Below are 18,627 nucleotides of genomic sequence, written 5' to 3'. Positions count from 1 at the left end.
ACCCTCTTGTCTGTAGAAGCACCCAGTTTGCAGTATAGAGAAGGCTGACTTCCAGCCCCCTTGAACCAGGGCATAGGACGTTTTATTTTTTGGTATAATTTGTACTTAATTGTACGCTGAATAGAATCTGCTCAGTCCCTTATACCCAGGGTCCTCATTTCACCATATGTATACGAAGTTGGATTTTTGTCATGTAAAATGCTTGTGTGTTGTATGCTTTGGCTCACACATGGTGTTCATGGAGGCTGGATGCAGTATGGCTGGTGTCCTCTTCAAGGGCATACTCAGCCCAAAATGATGGTTCCCTTCCACAGGGAATGGCTATCTGACTTCCCTTTTTTAGAGCCGTTTGTCTGGTTTCTGGCTGCAATATTTGTTTAGCAAGTTGTCTTTCTTGAGGACAGAGGATTGACCTGAAGCAATGGTCTGATTTTTGCTCTTTGACTCTAAGGAGTGCAGGCCATGAACTTACCCATTTTTGCACTGTGAAGTACTGCCTGGAAATCACAGAGACCTTACTTAAGGGGTCTACCTTGCTTCATTGGAAAACCACATTTTCATGACTAGTTGCTCCCTTTCCTTACCATGATTTGTGGAAGTTTTTGAAAATAACTTTAGTTATGATTTTTTAACTGTACGCCTCAAAAAGATTGGCCTGCCTTCGCACAGTCCACCTAGCTTCAGACTACCTTCAACTGTTAGGTTTGTAGTCATCTGGACTCCAAGTAAAGCTCTGCTGCATCAGCTGACAGGGTATTTGACCAAGAACAGAAGAAAGCTCTAGAAATGTCTGTTTTCTCCAGGACAGAGAACAAGCCAAGGGTTGTAGGGAAAATCATGTTGCTGCAAACTGGCCTGGCTGAAAAGACGCTCTATTGCCTGAAAAACACATAATAAGGCTGCGCTGACTGAGCCTTCGTGGTGGCAATCTCAAGAAGGTGAGCTGCTAGGGAACCACGAGGACCTTGCTGTTAAGCTAAGATCCTAACTGCTTTGTAAGAGGTCAAAAACCTGCTGGGGATATTCGTGGACTGCATCTGCAGTGAACCTGCGTTATTCTTCTGTTTCATCAATATCTTTCTCCTTATGTACTGACTCTTAAATAACAATGGGGTAACCCGAAAGACCACTGGACCCAGGTAAAATGCAGTACAAGAAATAGTGGTTACAGTGGAAAATGATTTAGTACAAAAATTAAAGCATCACCATAATAAATCAATTAATACAGTTTATTCACGTTCAAAGTATGCTGGTATATTTAGCGAACAACATTGATTGTCTATACATTTCTAAACAAGGTGCTCCAGAAGGAAGGGAGGAGACAGTGCTCTGGACAAGGTCTACACTTGTGAGGGTTGTGGGAAAAAGGAAAGGCAATGTGCAATAAATACATGAAAGGACTAATAGAAACCTATCCAGCCGCATAATGGCGAACATTACACATGAACATAGTATCCTCGTGACACAAACATTTAATTTCTGTTGTCTGTAAAGAGACCGTTGACGTTTTGACCCCCTTGTCGTGTGTAGGTTGGTTAGTCCTTAAAATGGGGTCTTCATCAGGATAGAACGGAGACACTTAGGATTAATTAATGCGATTGTATCAATCTGGTGATGGGAAATATGAGATTGATAATAATTAATAAGAAAGGCAATAAATGTTACCATTCATGACCGGCTAGACCAATCAGGCGGTCGATTTCAAAAGGAGAGGGTCCATAGGCTCCAGCGTCATGGAGGCGAGCGGAGAGGACGCATAATGAACTGAAAATTAGAAAATGAGGAACCATGTGTAAGCACCAATACGGGTATGTAGAGAACACAACTTACAAAGGAAATATGCCAGACCCACTTGCTAAGTGGTTTGTTAATATGGCACCGGGGAGGCTAAGATATATAGCTGTGAATTGGATTACTGGTCACCGTAACACATGCCACCAGGGAAGCTAGGCTATAGCCGTGAATTGGATAGCTAAACCCTGCAGCCCATGGCCCAGCATTGAGAAATGCGTGTCATCATGGGGCCTCTATCTAAGTGATTAATTAAATAAAAAGGAACGTTGCAGGCTATGATGATAAAAACAACTAATGTGGTGTTGCGCCCTATCCATAAAACCACTAGTGCGGGCATGAAAACTTCCAGGTCCACCATGATCAGATACCGTGTGGTAGTCTAAAATGAAAAACAACCGGAGAGACTTGTGAGGGCTCGTGGTCACGTCAGGTGAAAAGAGATTGCAACATACCTTAATAAATTGTCGGAATGGCTGAGTGAATTATTGCTATAAGGAAAGGAGGGCAAGTCACATTAGATCCATATTGAATCTATATTATATATCGAACTTAGTCAAGATCAATTGCAGGCTAGCATTGTGCTGCCGCTTACCTGGCCATATATATCTAATGCCTCACAAAAATAAATTGTATTAATTGATTTATAATGGTGATGCTTTAATTTTTGTACTTAATCATTTTCCACTGTGACCACTATTTCTTGTACTGTATGTACAGACTGTCAGCTTCTCCTGTTTGACATTTGACTTTGATGTTGTTTTCCAAGTTTTTTTGGATCATCTCCCCAACAGTTTTTTTTTTTAGAAGCGGAGACTGGCCGAGGAGAGCATCAGTTACTGGCTTCCTCATTTTGCATTCCTTTTGTGGGTGTCATTTTTTTTCCTGTTCCCATTTGTTGTTGTTCAGGGCAGGACATATTGCTTTTATTGATTGGATACTATACCAAAAACACAAAGCTATAGCAATGATTCACAGTTGCCTATTGTCTTTCACTTCTCACAGTATCCTCACCCGCCCCCAACTCCCCACACTCTATCACCTTGTTCATCTCAGTGAGCGTAGTGTACTGCACCTTAGTAAATCTTGTCACAGTCATTCTCTTATTGCTACAGGCCTCAGGCCAAATCAGTCCAATCGATGGACCCAAAAATGGCAGCTCCTCGCTACACAGAAGCTCTTCTGTGCCAGGAACTGATGCACTTCTCCTGCAGGTAGGAGGGGTGATTTCTTGTGTCAGTTGTCTCCCAGTTTTTCCTGTTGTGGTATCTCACCATTCCAGGTTCCCAGAAGCACAGATCATATGCGCTTCTGTGTCTCCATGTGGTTGGCCACGTGTTTGCCAGAAAAATTAGGTAATGTAGGATTGTGTGTCTTGAAGCTCCCACAAAGTGCAGCCATTTCAGACTGCCACCAAGCTTTGACCTCCATCCTACACTGTCCTGACCCAAGCAGTATCATCTAAGACTTCGCTTTGTGAAAGCCTGTTTCAGTCCTCTTCTAGACCAATAGGGAATGGAGCATTTGTGCTTTTCACCCTCTCAGTCTTAGGCTAGTGGTCCCCTAATTTTGGAACTTTTTGCACCATCTCTCTAGCTCTCATTTTTCCAGAGGTTTTGTGTTTTAGAGCTGTGACTGAACCCTACCTTAACTGCCAGTTCCACTGCTGCAAATGGGAACTAGTTGGATCAGTGGGTGTCCCTCCCCTGTTTATATTTCCATTACCTGAACATTTTTACTCTTATGGGCAGATCTCTACATTCGGGTATCTAAAGTCTGGTACCCCAAGGGGACTAACTGTGGATGCTAGACCATTTCCAAAACCAGTAATTCCCTTGTTTGACCTGTGATTTTGGCGATATGTCGGAGCAGTAACTGATCTCCTGATGAACAGTGTTCAGTATACGCTCACCACTCCGGGGCCCTGGTGGACCAGTAAGCAGGACACTAGAACATTACTGGGGCTAGTCCCTATGGGCACTGTAAAACCATTATTTTTTCAGTTGTTGGAAAAAACGTGGCAGATTGCTGACTCTAACCCAATGTGTTGGTCTCTCCAATTTGGGTCCAGGGTCATTGAGAATGGAAAATTTGCTAACATTCGTGCCAAGAATTTTCAATTCTATTAAGGACAGGAGGCGAGGATTATGCTTTCTCAATTTCTTTACTGATATACAGCAGCCAATCAAAACGCAGTAAAGAAAACAACTACATTACCCAGAACCACAGGGTAACCATAGAGTATGAGAATATATAAATAGGGTCATAGAGGTGAACACTTCCTCTTTCTTTGTCCATAGTCCATAAATAACGAATCCAACATAAATGTAAACAATCCATCAAAGGAGTCCCCCGGAGAGGTCCTCATCCGGCTGACGTGGAGAAGGAACTTCAAAGAACCACAGGAACAGCAAGAGACCAATCAGGAGAAGAAAATCCCGGCACACCTCATTTAAGGTCGGAGCCTGAGGAAAAGAGATAGAGGCCGTAAAAACTGTTCCCCAAAAGTTGAACACAGTAATCAGTACAGGGAGGGAAACATTTCATAAAGAAGAACCAGAGTTGTACAGTATAAAATTAATATGCATCATATAAAGACAATCATGAAATAAGGGTGGGATAATCCTCGCCTCCTGTCCTTAATAGAATTGAAAATTCTTGGCACGAATGTTAGCAAATGTTCCATTCTATGGCAGGACGGAGGCTCCGATTATGCTTGTTTAAGGCTTCGCCACCACAACAGATGCAACATCAATAATAGGCTTAAAGTAAAAAGTCTTAAACACAGTTTCAGATGACCAATCCGCATCCTTCATGATGTCCTGAAGGCTGGCACCCATGGAAAAAGCTTTAGAAGCCATGGCTCCTCTAGCAGAATGAGCACCAAACAGAGAAGTGTCAATGCCCGCTTCATGCATGAGCCAACGTAACCAACGTGCCAAAGTGGCCGGGGTCACCGGCTTGAAAGGTTTCTGCAATGCAATAAGTAATTATCCCTGTAAATCATGCCGAAAAGGTGCAGTGCTTACCTCATAATCTTTAATACATTGAACTACACACAATTGAGGATTGTGGGGAAAAGAAGGGTAAGAGACTGAGGGCGTATTACACTTAGTCCTCCTTGAGATAATAAAGGTAACACCTTCAGGAGAGAAAGATCGACCAGCGAGATCCAAGGCCCGCACATCAGAAACCCTTTTGCAAGAGACCAAGCACAAAAGCATAGTGAGCTTGGCTGAAAGTTGTTTGCGTGTCAAAAGAGAGTTAGAAGGCCAGGCTGACAGAAAACGCAAAACAACTGAGACATCCCAAAGGGCTACATATTTGGGACAAGGAGGTTTTACCATCCGGATGCTCCTCAACAATTTAGAGATCAAGGGATGTTCTCCCGCTGGTTTACCATCAAGGGGCACATGGCCTGCAGAAATTGCAGAACGAAAGTTATTAACTGTTCTGTAAGCTAGCCCAGAGAATGCCAGGGACGCCAGAAAATTAAGGATTAAAGAAAGATCCGCTGAAACGGGATCCACCGACCGCTGTGAGCACCAATCACACCAGCGCTTCCAACTTGATGCATAACGCTTGTGTGTGTTGGGTGCCCAAGCCTCATTGATATATCTGGTAGCGTCTCCCGATAAGCCCTGGATCTGCCAGCGTCCCCCAAAATTCTCCATGCTACCAGAAGGAGTTGACCGGACAGCACCAGTGGGTGAGGCTCGCAAAGCGGATCCAACAGCAGGTTCCACATGTGAGGAAGTAGAAGCGGCGTCGAGCAGCTCATCTCCAGAAGAACTGGAAACCACGCTTGAGCCCTCCAAAGAGGGGAGATTAGAACCAGTTCCAACAAGAACAGACGTGCTCGGGCCAGAACCCGGGGAATCATGATGAACGGCTGGAATGCATAGCACAGATGGCGAGGCCAGGTTTGGAGAAATGCGTCCGTGGCCAGAGCCTCCGGATCCGGACGCCAGCTGTAGAATCGGGGAAGCTGGGTATTGAGCCGGGAGGCAAAGAGATCCAGATGACAAGTCCCCCAAAAGCCGGACAGCTTGCGGAACACACGAGGATGGAGCCTCCAATCGCTGAAGTCTCTCAGGTGACGAGAGTTCCAATCCGCGATCAGATTGCGAGAACCCGGCAGGTATTCCGCAATAATCGTGATCTTGCGCTCCAGACAAAGGTGCCAAAAGTCCTTTGCAATCTCCGAGAGAAGCTTGGATCTGGTACCCCCCAGTTTGTTCACATAACGAACCGCCGAAACATTGTCCATTCGGAGAAGAATGCAACAATTCGTTTTCTGAGGGGTGAGACACCGAATCGCGAAAGAGCCCGCCAGCAGCTCCAGGGAATTGATGTGCAGGTTCAATTCTTCTGGGGACCAACGACCCCCAGTCGATACTGAGCCGCAACGGGCTCCCCAGCCTCAAAGGCTGGCATCGGACTCTATCACAACATCGGGAGTCCTCCCAAACAGAGCCCGGCCGTTCCAGGATTCCATGTGGTCCAACCACCACATCATTTCCGTCCTGGCATCCTCCGAGAGGAGGATGTGATCGGAATACCGAAGACACTTCTGCAAATGACGTATTTTGAGGCGCTGAAGAGCCCGATAGTGCAGAGGACCCGGAAAGATCGCTTGGATGAAAGACGATAAGAGACCTACAATCCTGGCTACTGACCTCAGCGAGACAGTCTGTTGAGCAAGAAACGATCTCAAGTCCCTCTTGATGGACCTTATCTTCTGACCTGGAAGAAGGAGTTGACAAGAAACAGAGTCTATTTGAAAACCCAGGAAAGACATCGACCGGGATGGAGAAAAGTCGGACTTCAGGGGATTGATAAGAAACCCCAAGGATTGCAAAAGGTCTATGGACCAGTGCAAGTGAGATTGCAGAAGAACAGGGCATTGAGCCAAAAGGAGAATGTCGTCTAGATAGACTATAAGACGCACTCCGCGTGACCTCAAAGACTCCATCACTGGACGAAGGAGTTTCGTGAAGCACCACGGAGCGGAAGACAGGCCGAAAGGAAGAACCTTGTACTCGTACCACCTGCCTAACCATTGAAACTGAAGGTATCTGCGATGAGGAGCGTAAATCGGGATCGACAGATAAGCATCTTTTAGGTCTAGACGAACCATCCAATCTCCTTCTTGAAGAAGGTCTCGCAGAAGATGAATGCCCTCCATCTTGAAGTGGCGATAAACTACTCCGCCGTTGAAGTCCTTCAAATTGAGGACTAAACGAGATCCTCCCCCTTTTTCTCCACGAGAAAAACATTGCTGACGAAACCCTGGGGATGAGGAGAAGTGCGAACAATGGCTCCCTTTGTCAAAAGAGAGGAGACTTCCGCGGAGATGAACTCCTGATCTTGTCGGGAAAAAACAAGGGGGCGAGGCCGAAGATCTTGGTGAGGGTGAGAGTAAAATTCTATTTTGTACCCTTGCACCGTCTCCAGTATCCAGGCATCGTTTGAGATCAAACGCCAATTGTCTTGAAAAAATTTAATTCTGCCCCCCAAAATTACTGTTGAAGCTGAAATCAAGCTCACCTGATGGGGAAGAGTCTTGACGTCCACCATGACCTCCGGAGTATCCACCTTTGCCAGGTTGCCCTCTATTTCTCTTAGAGGGGTAGAAAGAAGACTTGTTTGAGGAGTATTGCTGTTGACCACCTCGTTGGGACTTGTTCCCCCGCTGGGAAGCATTGTCGGAACCACGGCCGGACGAACGCCCCCTTCGTCCGGCCCTGCCAAAAACCGGACGGAATGCCCGTTTCAAATTACACTGGGCCTTGTCAAGGCCGCTAAAGGTGGAAACAAAGTTGGTCAGTTCCTTCAGAAAAGGTGCCCCGAAAAGTAAACCTTGGGCCAGAGGGCCCGACTCCGAGGAGGCCAAATCCGTAAGTCTTGGATCCAGTTTCATTAGGATGGAGCGCGGGCGCTCAGTGGACAAGGCACAGTTGGCGTTGCCAAGCATACAGACAGCCCGTTGAGACTAGCCGACCAGCTCATCGGGGTCAATTAGGGAACCAGATTCCTTGGCTTGGTAACCCAAGTCCAGAATTTTTGTAAGGGGGCCCAAGAGATCTAAAAGCTTATCCTGGCACAAACGCCACGATCTATCCAAACCTTTGGTAGGGTCTTTTGAATATTTCCTCATGTAAGTGATCATTGTAGGATCAACATCAGGAGTTGATTCTAACTTGTCTGGCAAGTCAGGACGTGGGCACTCGGAGCGCAAATGCGCTCTCACATCCTTATCAAAGGGATGACGGATGTGGGACTGAATGTATTGAGCAACCTCGGGGGAAGGCAACCAAGAAGAAGAATGACGGTGGATAATGTCAGAGGGATTGAAAGTCAACAATTGTGGTGAAGTAGGAGCATCAACATAATGTTCTTTCCGCTGTTTTTTGGAGGGAGGAGGCTTAGAAGGCTCGGAGGAAGAAGACGAGGACGTTCCGTCATCCGTATCAGAAGGAGGATCTGAACGAGAGGACACCTTGCGCTTCTTTGCAGAGGGAGCAGAAAGGGTTTTAGCAAGTTTCGCAAAATGGCAGGAATGTGGTTTTTTGGCGACTTTTTGGAACGCCCAGAGGCAGGAGGCACCCAGCCGTGCTGCGCAGCATAATCTGCCAGATGTTTCTTCAGAGGCTTAAGTGCCTGACAAAGCGCTTGGCCCATAAAGTCATCAAAGGAAGTTGAGGATTCCTCCTCCTCATAATAATCATAACCTTCGTCGTCACAGTAATCTGCCATGGCGACAATGTCAACCAAGAAATGCCCAGTGAAGGTTAACAATTAAAGAGGCAAAGCCAAATAATTGGGGGAGTGGTACCCCTAGCGCAAGTCTGATGAATTCAGGGAGACCCTGTGAAAAAAATAATAATAATTTAATCGAATGTGGAGGGAGCAGACTTGCACTAACCATAGAAGAAAAAATAATTATTTTCCCCACTCTAGGCAAAGCCTATTCAAGATTATACAACCCTCAAACTCTTAACACTCCGAGGGTGTCAGGGAGCTCAAACGGCAGCAGGTAGGGCGCGCTAAACAATAGCAGTCACTGTTAGTCAGGCTGAGGCACAGGCGGCGTCTGAGAAGAACACGCTCGAAGAGACGTGTAAACAAACCGTCGCGCATGCGCGAACAACCGCTGCCGCCTAGGGAGGATGCGCGAGACACGCGCATCCTTCCAGCTCCGCTCCCGCTCCACAAGAAGACCGGGTTAAGGAAATAACCCTGTCGGGAGGTGCCGCACACGCTCCCAAAGCACCGGCACAGGAGCCGGTTCAGTAATGAAGACGCGCCGCACAGCGCGTAAACAGGCTGAAAATGCACGCAGAACAAAGCGGCAACTAAGCGTGAAAAGACGCACACAGCGCAGCAATAATACCAGCAAGAGGCAAGTATTCAAACAATTAAAGCGGTAAGCCAAACGTAATAACAATGAAAGGAGTAATGGAAAAGCACTTAACTGGCTGCGAAGCAGCAAAGAAAGAGGAAGTGTTCACCTCTATGACCCTATTTATATATTCTCATACTCTATGGTTACCCTGTGGTTCTGGGTAATGTAGTTGTTTTCTTTACTGCGTTTTGATTAATAATAATAATAATAATTATCCACATTTGTATAGCGCACAATCACCCGTTAGGGTCTCTAGACGCTGGGGGGCCGTCGGGAAGATTAAGCAAGCTATTGCCCAGAGTCGCATGGTGCTGGGCTAACCTGCCGCCGGAGCCGGGGATCGAACCCTGATCCCCAGATTCCAGCGTCAGTCGCCCTGGCTGTGGCGCCACACCTCGCTGTATATCAGTAAAGAAATTGAGAAAGCATAATCGGAGCCTCCGTCCTGCCATAGAATGGGTGTTCAACATATCTTTCCTTTCTAAGTCTAAATGTCTTTGAAGTTCAGCAATCAGTTCGCAGCACGGTTCTTCATGCAGATATCCATTTACACCAGCACTTGCCACACCTTCTGCCATGGGTGGTGCACCTCAGCCTGCGTATTCTTTGGTGACTATGGTGGCATTCTTGAAAGGAGGGCGAGCCCCTTCCTACCCGCACAACTGTTGCTGCCGCCGGTATACCTGAATCCGCGGCTGAGCGCGTTCTCGCCTCTCTTCTGAGGGACGGCTCTCAAAACCACAGGCCGCTCTGACTCACGCACGCCAGGCAGACAGAATCCATAGTATCGACATGCCTGTCAGGGCGCAGAGTGCAGTCCTTCCGTGATGGGTTCAATGGCGAGGGGAAGGAAATACCATCGCTGTTTTTGGGGGGAGATTGAAAACATGAATTTGCCCGCTCAGATATTGCCCTTACCAATGCTTGCAAAGTAAGCTAAAGTAACATTTAACAGCAGCCGCTTTCGTTCAGGATAAATAAACCCGTTCGTCTCTCGGCATGATACGTGTTTACACCGGATCCTTCTCACCAGGCTTCGCGTGCTTTCCATGACCCGACTCCGAGCAATAGTAACTTTTTGGGGGGAAACTGCGAGGCGTGGCAGCACTCCATTCACCTAATGTTCGATATTGTCATTAGCTGCATCCCTGACACTCTAGCCCCTGAGGGTTCTGCTGGTAGCTTTCTGGGGTGTTTTTTTCCTCGCTTTCTTCCGCACATTCCTGTGACGTGGAGCTCGTTTTACAGGCGCGAGAGAGAGAGGAGGGGAGGGGAACGGCGGGGGAGGAGAGCGCGAGCTGGTTTGTCCAGAAACAGAGTTGCCTCTGGCAGAGTAAAAGAAACAAACTAGAATCCAGGCTAAGTATTATCAGTGGAAATGTACTGCAGCCGCCGCAGGTGCATACCCTAGTTCAGGCCGGCGCTTTGGTTTTCCTTGTCGAATACTCCAAATCTCAGTCAGTAGCAATGAGTTCATCATAAAGTGACTGGGGAAAGGTGCTTTTGCTGCATATTAACAACGAGGAATGCTCTACACAATTGGGACATAGGTTGAAGCTAGTGCCTGCTGCTGTTGTAAAAACTGTTCCCAGCACCGTCCGCCACTTTAGGACCCAACCCCAGGTGTTTCTCCACAGAGGGTGAGTGTTAGAGTGTATCTGCTATACCTTTCCATCTAATAATGTTAAGTGACTTTAGTGAGTTGAAGTGCGTGGTTTTACCTCTTCTAGATTGTCATCAGAAGGCGTTTCGTGATACTGTTTCTTTTAGTAAACGTTCTATTTTCTTCACTATTTATTTAATCTTAGAGTCTTGAGACAGACTTTTTTCTTTATTAATTACCAGCTTCGATTTTTTGATGTAAGCATTATGATGTATTTTACAATTGAAGTTTGAACATATTTTCAATAAGATTTAGCTTCCGATATTCATTGAATTCTTTAACAAGCTAATCTCGATTGACTTGACAGATGAGAGAGTGTCACAAAGCGCAAAATAAACTTAAAAGCACATTTCATTCGCCTTTGGTGGGTAACACGTGCTCTTTATGTAACTAATTGTTCTCTTTATTTACATTTACAAGTTAACTTTGTTGCGTGTCCCTGTTCCCAGTGCCTAGAAACATGTTCACTTGTAGCATGCTACTTAAATTCCCATACCTCCAAACAAGGCTCTATGAATTACGATTTTGACAGCAAAATGTTTTACGTTCAGTTCTCTTTTGGGTATTTTTGAATGTTTATTGTTTTTACCTTCTTGTTAAACTTTTTTCATTTGTTTAAATTTGCATGTTTCTCTCAGGGTTAGTGATTCCTGGCTGGGTGTATATTTTGCATACATACAATGGAAAAAACATTCTGCCAGCCACCGTTTTTTGGTCAGTGATGAGTAAATAAGCTAGTCCTTTTCAACCTGCATTTTTCCAGCCCACAATTTTCAGTCCAACTGGTTTTATTTCCTCTACCCTTTAGAACCCTTTCCTGGTTTTTTAATTTTATTTATTAACTTATTAGTACAGCACACTCCATGAGGGGGGAAGTCAGGCAGAACTTGTTTTTCAGTTAGTCATTTATTTATTTCACTGTAGTTCCCAATTTATTTAAATCAGTTTATGGAGTGCACCTAGGTTGCCTTGCTGCCACCCCAGAGAACTAGCTGCCTGAATGGAAAATGAACAGGTATGTTTCCGATCAAGTGTGTGAATATTCTCCAGCCAATGCAAACCAGTCCCTCAACAGATAGGGGGAGGATGGCTGGTCCTAGCGCATTCAGCTAGAGGGCAAAATCTGTGTCAATAGTCCCATATAAATACAGAGTCGTCTAGTAGTGCTTAGAGGCTTGCTCATCAGCCAGCTTTAGGCACAGGTCCGGACTGGGAACCCAAAACAGTCCTGGCAATTTTGACAAACCAGCCTCCCAGCTGCTTTTGTTACTGGGGGAGGCACAACGAATAGGCACATGGTCTCCTGGGGTGATTTTAAAATTATATCAGGCTTTCTGTATCTCCAAGATCCTGTATGGCTGTATGGTTTCGGGGGACAAATGCATAAAGAACACTTGATGGACAGAATGCAGAACAATGTCATACATTCACCCCAGTACAGAGATCTGGGCCTAAATCCACCGTTTATTTGCTTATCATGCCATTCCAGTTTGGACCCAGCCATAGGCAAATCAGTCTTGACTCTGTGCCCAATGGGAACAGTCCAGCCCGAATTGCCAGGCCAGGTCCTCCCTGGACTGGAAACAAGCATCCTAGGACCGGTTTCGGGGTTTCAGTCCTTATCAGCCAGGATAGCTTGACTCCAGTGGCATGGAGAGCACGGGACCCACGTCTGGGCATACCCTTCCCACTCAGGGTGACAAATGCAAAAGAACAATTGATGGACAGAATGCAGTACAATGTCATACATTCACCCCAGTACAGAGATCTGGGCCTAAATCCATCGTTTTTTTGTTCACCATGCCATTCCAGTTTGGACCCAGCCATATGCAAATCATTTCCAGCCCAAACTGCCAGGCCAGGTCCTCCCTGGACTGAAAACAAGCAACCTAGGACTGGTTTTGGGGTTTCACCCCTCATCAGCCAGGATAACTTGACTCCAGTGGCATGGAGAGCACGGGGCGCACGTCTGGGCACACCCGTCCCACTCGGAGTGACAAATGCCAAAAGAACAATTGATGGACAGAATGCAGAACAATGTCATACATTCACCCCAGTACAGGATGCTTGTTTCTGGTTCAGGGAAAACCTGGCTTTGCATTTTGGGATGGACTATTCTCATGAGGCACAAGGTCAAGACTGATTTGCATATATCTGGGTCTGAACTGAGGTGGTGAAGTGAGCTAAAGAACGACGATGGATTCAACCCTAATCTGTGACTGGGGGTGAATGTCTGAAAAGTTTCAGTGCTCCGTCCATCATCTCCTTGTGTTTGCAGTGAGGTTTAGGGTACACAATGGTCGATAAATTACAGACAGCACAAAATTTATTTTTAAGACGGATTTTGAATGTCCCTCAGGGAACTCCCGCTTACTTTGTTTATGAGGAACTAGGGACCAAGTATATAACTGACCTAGTTAAGGTTAAGCCCTTGTGTTGTTGGGTGAATGTCTGGTCCAATGAGGAGCCGTCTTTTAATTGAGCAGTAATTTTGGATTGCCTCTCACTTGACCAAGCTTTTAAAATCCCATGGTTAAGGTATGTTAAAGAAACTTTTTCGGCCCTGGGAAGAGCAGACATTTTTATGAAACACTACACAATGAAGCAACAGGACAAAACATTGATCAAAGACTTGTTTTAAAAAAAAGCCATTTCAGACCGTGAGGGCCTGGAGCTTAGTAAACCCACGGTAAGAGGACTTGGTATAGTTAAATCAGTAGAGGGCCTGGAGACTTGTCTCTCCATTTTAACCAGCACCCATGATAGATTTTTAATCACTCGTTTTAGATTAAATATGTTCCATGTTATGTTATGTTAAACTTTATTTGCAGAGCGCTTGTAAACCAGGTTGGTTTGTTGGCGCTGCTCTGATGGTGTTGGATTGTGACGTTGCTAGTATGCCTGTCTAAATAACCATGTTTTTAGGAGTTTGCGAAAGGTCAAGAGGCAAGATCTGATCTCAAGGGGTAGAGAGTTCCAGTATTTGGGGCCTAGAGTGGCGAACCTTGTCCCACCAACGCGTTTTAGTCTAAAGGGAGGTATGGTCAGGAGATGCATATAAGCAGTTCGTAGAGTGCGGGTCGGATTGTACCTGTCGATCAGGCTGCTGTTGAGTTTTGGGGTTTTGCTATTCAGGGATTTAAAGATAATACATCCCACCTTGAAGGCGCATCTCTGGGTTTTGGAAGCCAGTGTAACTTCTTAAAAAAAGGGGTAATATGTTGGCGCCTGTTTTCTTGAAAAATCAGTCTGGCTGCCTGGTTTTGAACCATTTGGAGGCGGTGAGTGAGATAGGCCGGAATGCCTATGGGGGGCTGTCCTAGATCTTTAGGCCAGAAGTGGGAGCTCCAGGGGTTCAGTGAGCCTCCCGTAAGGATCACTTCCGTTTTGTCCGGATTTATCTTTAGGTGGTTGCTGTACATCCAGTCGCGGATGAACAGCATTGTCATCTTGAATTCGTGGACAGTGGTATGGGAGTTATTAATAGGGAATACTAGTTGGAAGTCATCTGCTTAGTTGGTTTGGACTTTTCTTTCTTTCAGGGCATGGATCAGAGGGAGGAGGTATAAATTGAACAAGTGAAGAGAGAGTGAGGAGCCCTGGTGAACACCGCATGTGTTTTTAATTTTGGGGGTTGTGAAGTTTCCTAGGCGAACCGCCTGATATCGGTTTGTTAGAAGGGGGCTAATCCATTCAAGGGCTGAGGCTTGGATTCCTGCATTCTTGATGCGGTCGACCAAGATGTTGTGGTCAACCGTGTCGAAGGCAGCGGAGAGATCCTACAGCACCAGGGCTTGAGGGGATCCTCCGTCTGCCTTCTCTTGCAGGATATCCAGAACTGACAGTATCACCGATTCTGTGGAGTGGGCTGGGTGGAACCCTGCTTGATGTGAGTCCAGATAATCAGACTTTTCCAAAAAGGCAGAAAGGCTTTTGGCTATGTGGGCTTCGAGTAGTTTAGCCAGGTAAGGAAGCAGTGAGATTGGTCGGTAATTGGCTAGAGATCCGGAATCAGCGCCTGGCTTTTTCAGGAGGGGAATAACCAACGCCTCTAAGGCGTCAAGTACGTAACCCTGGGATAGCGACTTGTTTTAAAGGGCCATAGCTGGGTCCGGGAAGGCAGTAAAAGCTTCTCTTAAGATCCACGGGGGACCGCAGTCCCTGGGAGAGCCGGATGTGACTTTGGTCAAAAGGACTGTGAAAACGTCTTGACTTATCGCAGGGATCTGTTCTATCCTGTGTGGGTTTTTGGTTTAATTGAGCATGTAGGCCTTGGGCATATGGGGATGCTTGCTTTAATGGTTTTCATTTTGTCAATGAAAAAGTTGTTCAGGGAGTCGCACAGGAGTTGCAAAGGTGTAGTTTTTAAAGTCACTCTATCAGGGTTTGATAATTCATTGATTATTGAGAAGATATCCTTAGATCGGTTTGTGGAGGTGATGATTTTAGACGAAAAATAGTCGGCCTTTGTGGTCAGTAGAGTTTTTAGGTCTCAGCCTAGCTTACACTGCGCAGAAGTGTTCGCGCAGCCAAAGTCCTTTTCTCAGGGTTTTGAAAATGGACCTGGAAATTCCACACAGCTTGTGCGTGTTATTTCCTAGGTCCATTTTCATTGGGATTTGGGTGCGTGCTGTTTTTTAACAGAACACGCAATAGGCCATAGGTGGGCGCATAGCTCCGCCTATGGCCTATTGGTGTCTGTTACGCGCACCAAAGCCCATATGTCTTCAATAATTAAAGACATATGCTGGCAGTGGCGCGCGCGCCCACCACTCGCCGCCATTTTTTCTTTACAGGACCTTTCCCCAGCGCCCGCCCTCCCCCGTCCTATTCTTCAGTCCACGGGCAAAACAACAGACAGGGCACTCCGGCGCTCCAGCCCAGAGCCCAGGCGGCGGCCCCTTCCTTTTCTGCCTCCGAGAGCCACACGAAACGGATGAGCAGCGTACCACCCGTTTAAAGAACGGGCATGTGTGTACACTATTTTATCAAAACCGAAAAACGACTTTCCAGTTGTCACTGGATATACGAACATTAAAGACTGTCCAAGACAATATGCCAAGGTATTCCTTGTTTGCACGGCCGTTTTAAAATTAACGCCCCACTACCTGAAAAGCGTAAAAGCCTCGGATTAAACGTTAAAGTGAATGGTGATTGAAACATAGCCCCTTTGCAACCCACATACACGGGCGCCCTACCCAGCCAATCAGGAATATTTTTCTATTTGCAGTTTTTAGTGTCATTTTGAGTCGCTGCCGTCAGCCAATCCCGCTTTCCGTTGCTTGCTGACATCACTAACTAGTCAGTTCCCTCCAGCTGCGGAGAGCTTCGGTTTCAGTCCTTTTAAAAAAAACTAAAATGGAGGCCGGTTCCTCGCCCTGATGATTATCGCATCGCTGCTCCCGCTGGGTTCTCAATGTTGACATGTAACAAGGCGGCAGTAGAATGGTGGTCGAAGCCGCCAGGTCCAATGGGCCCTTCCAGCCCGTGGCCCTGTCACACATCAGAGGCGAGCTGCTGCGCGAGGCAGTGTTCAGGGACTGTGTGGTGACTACATGGCCATTGTGAGAGCTGTACATAACATGCAGAAAGTCTATATGACAGAGTCAGCCTTACGCTGTTTTTGTCCGCTAGGAATGTCTTGCACCTTTGTGATTTTCTTTGGCATTTAGCAGATCTAGAGAATAGCTCAGATTTGAAGCAGGTTCTGTCGATTTCTGTTTTCCTGTCCCCTCCCCCCGTCTTGGAGCTGTGCTTGATGTCAAAGGATCTGAAGTCACTTCCCTAGTAAGGTATGGGTTGGGGGCTGGGCAAAGCCAAGTTTATGTGTAGCGTAAAAGCAAAATATGTTTGTTCTCTGTTGTTATTTTTTTTTAAATCGTCTTTTCTAAAGAAAGAATCTTGAAGTGCGATCGTGAAAATAACTGTCAGGCAGATAGGTTGTGACTGTGCTTAAAAGAAATGTTCTATTATGCTTCTGCTGTCTCTGTCCTAAAGCTTGAACGTGATTGTGAAATAGCCCCCTGTGAAGCACTAGGCGCGTTGCTTGGTTCACTGTTAGGACCAATTTGTTTATTGGAATCGGTAGAGAGTTTTTTTTTATAAAAGACTCGTGTACGGTAGATTTTGTATTTTCGTTGCACAGAATTATTTCAAAATCGTAAAGAATTTTGACAGCGTGTGAATCTTCCACTACTTGACCTAGAGTGGGAAGGGTTTCCCCGATGAATTTCCGAACCTGGATGTCACCGAAATAGGCACTCTTAGAAAAGAAAAGAAAAAAATGCATGCAAATATTGCTATTTAACATTGCTGGCAACCAGGATTACCATACAATTATGCCAGCGTGAATTATAGCTATGTCTTTCCTCAGTTTTACATATATAAAAACGGACTTCCTGTCATATTTCAATGTTTTTCCTGGTCAGGAATGCAGAAAGCGACTTTCTCCAACATAGCCAATGGATAAATAGAAGGTGCCGTCTAGTTGCTGAACAGCGGTTTACTCCGATAAATATTCAAAGATTGCAATGAAGGGAGTCATTGAAATGTATTTTGCCGATGAAATGTATTTTTTCCAAGGGAACTGTTGTGAGACTGATTGCAGTTGTTAGGGATGGGGGCGCCTTCACAAATAGCCTTGCTCATTTATACCCGTCAGGCAGCTCACACGTGTAGCCCATCGCAGGAACATGGCTGTGTGTGTGTGGCTCTGTGTGTGTGTGGCTCTGTGTGTGTGTGTGGCTCTGTGTGTGTGTGTGTGTGTGTGTGGCTCTGTGTGTGTGTGTGGCTCTGTGTGTGTGTGGCTCTCTGTGTGTGTGGCTCTCTGTGTGTGTGGCTCTGTGTGGGGCTCTGTGTGTGTGTGGCTCTGTGTGTGGCTCAGTGTGTGGCTGTGTGTGTGTGTGTGTGTGTGGCTCTGTGTGTGTGTCTGTGTGTGTGTCTGTGTGTGTGTCTGCCTCTGTGTGCGTGTCTGGCTCTGTGCGTGTGTGTGGCTCTGTGTGTGTGTGGCTCTGTGTGTGTTTGTGGCTCTGTGTGTGTGTGTCTGTGTCTCTGTGTGTGTGGCCCTGTGTGTGTGTGTGGCTGTGTGTGTGCCTGGCTCTGTGTGTGTGGGTCTGTGTGTGTCTGGCTTTGTGTGTGTGGCTGTGTGTGTGTGTCTGGCTCTGTGTGTGTGTGGCTGTGTGTGGGGCTCTGTGTGTGTGTGTGTGCGCAAATGTAATAGGTCTCGCATTTGCGAGAGATTAAGCTATTGGCATTGTAAATGACAATGCCATTTATTTATCTGCTTTCAAAACCAACACATACATACAAATGTTGTCCTTTATAATGCCAATAGCTCTAACTTTTGCAAAGGCGAGACCGTTGCATTGTTTTTCTATAGCGATCGCTTTCAGTGCCACATTTCAAAGAAGCCGTTACGGACTGTGCTGCAGAGCCCTCTGTGAGAAGAGGAGACTCGCGGGTTTCCGCTTGGACTTGGTACATGTGTAACAAACGCTGCCGACTGATGTATCACATTTTACCATTAATGTGAATTGTGCTGTTGAGAGCAATCTGGTGTTTTCTTTCTCCATGCATATATTATCATTCCTAATTTCAAGCATTTTGCAAATATGATTTCCAATTTGCGATTAAGGGTTTATGTTTTACAAACATCTGGTGTTGGAATGTTAAACACGCCTCTGTCTCTGTAGTGTTTACGAGCACGTTATGAACGTTGTTGTGGGGGCTACTTGGAAAGGTGGAGTGTGATCAGAGGCTGTTCTTC

General features: G+C 46.1%; 1 protein-coding gene across 4 annotated transcripts in view; it reads left to right on the top strand.

The window, feature by feature from the left end:
- The window catches only part of CAB39L (calcium binding protein 39 like), a 698,257-nt gene that overhangs the window by 89,469 nt on the left and 590,161 nt on the right, over positions 1 to 18,627 (top strand). The window contains exon 1 of one of the 4 annotated variants that reach the window (XM_078657349.1): positions 10,574 to 10,839. The exons of the other annotated variants lie outside the window; for them this stretch is intronic. The gene's annotated coding sequence lies outside the window, so the exon portion shown is untranslated. Of the gene's footprint in view, positions 1 to 10,573; positions 10,840 to 18,627 lie in introns of those variants that run through there. 4 annotated transcript variants of the gene reach the window in all.

Source organism: Lissotriton helveticus, chromosome 8 (genome assembly GCF_964261635.1).
Source record: "Lissotriton helveticus chromosome 8, aLisHel1.1, whole genome shotgun sequence".
NCBI lineage: Eukaryota > Metazoa > Chordata > Amphibia > Caudata > Salamandridae > Lissotriton > Lissotriton helveticus.
This window is presented reverse-complemented; position numbering and strand designations above follow the sequence as displayed.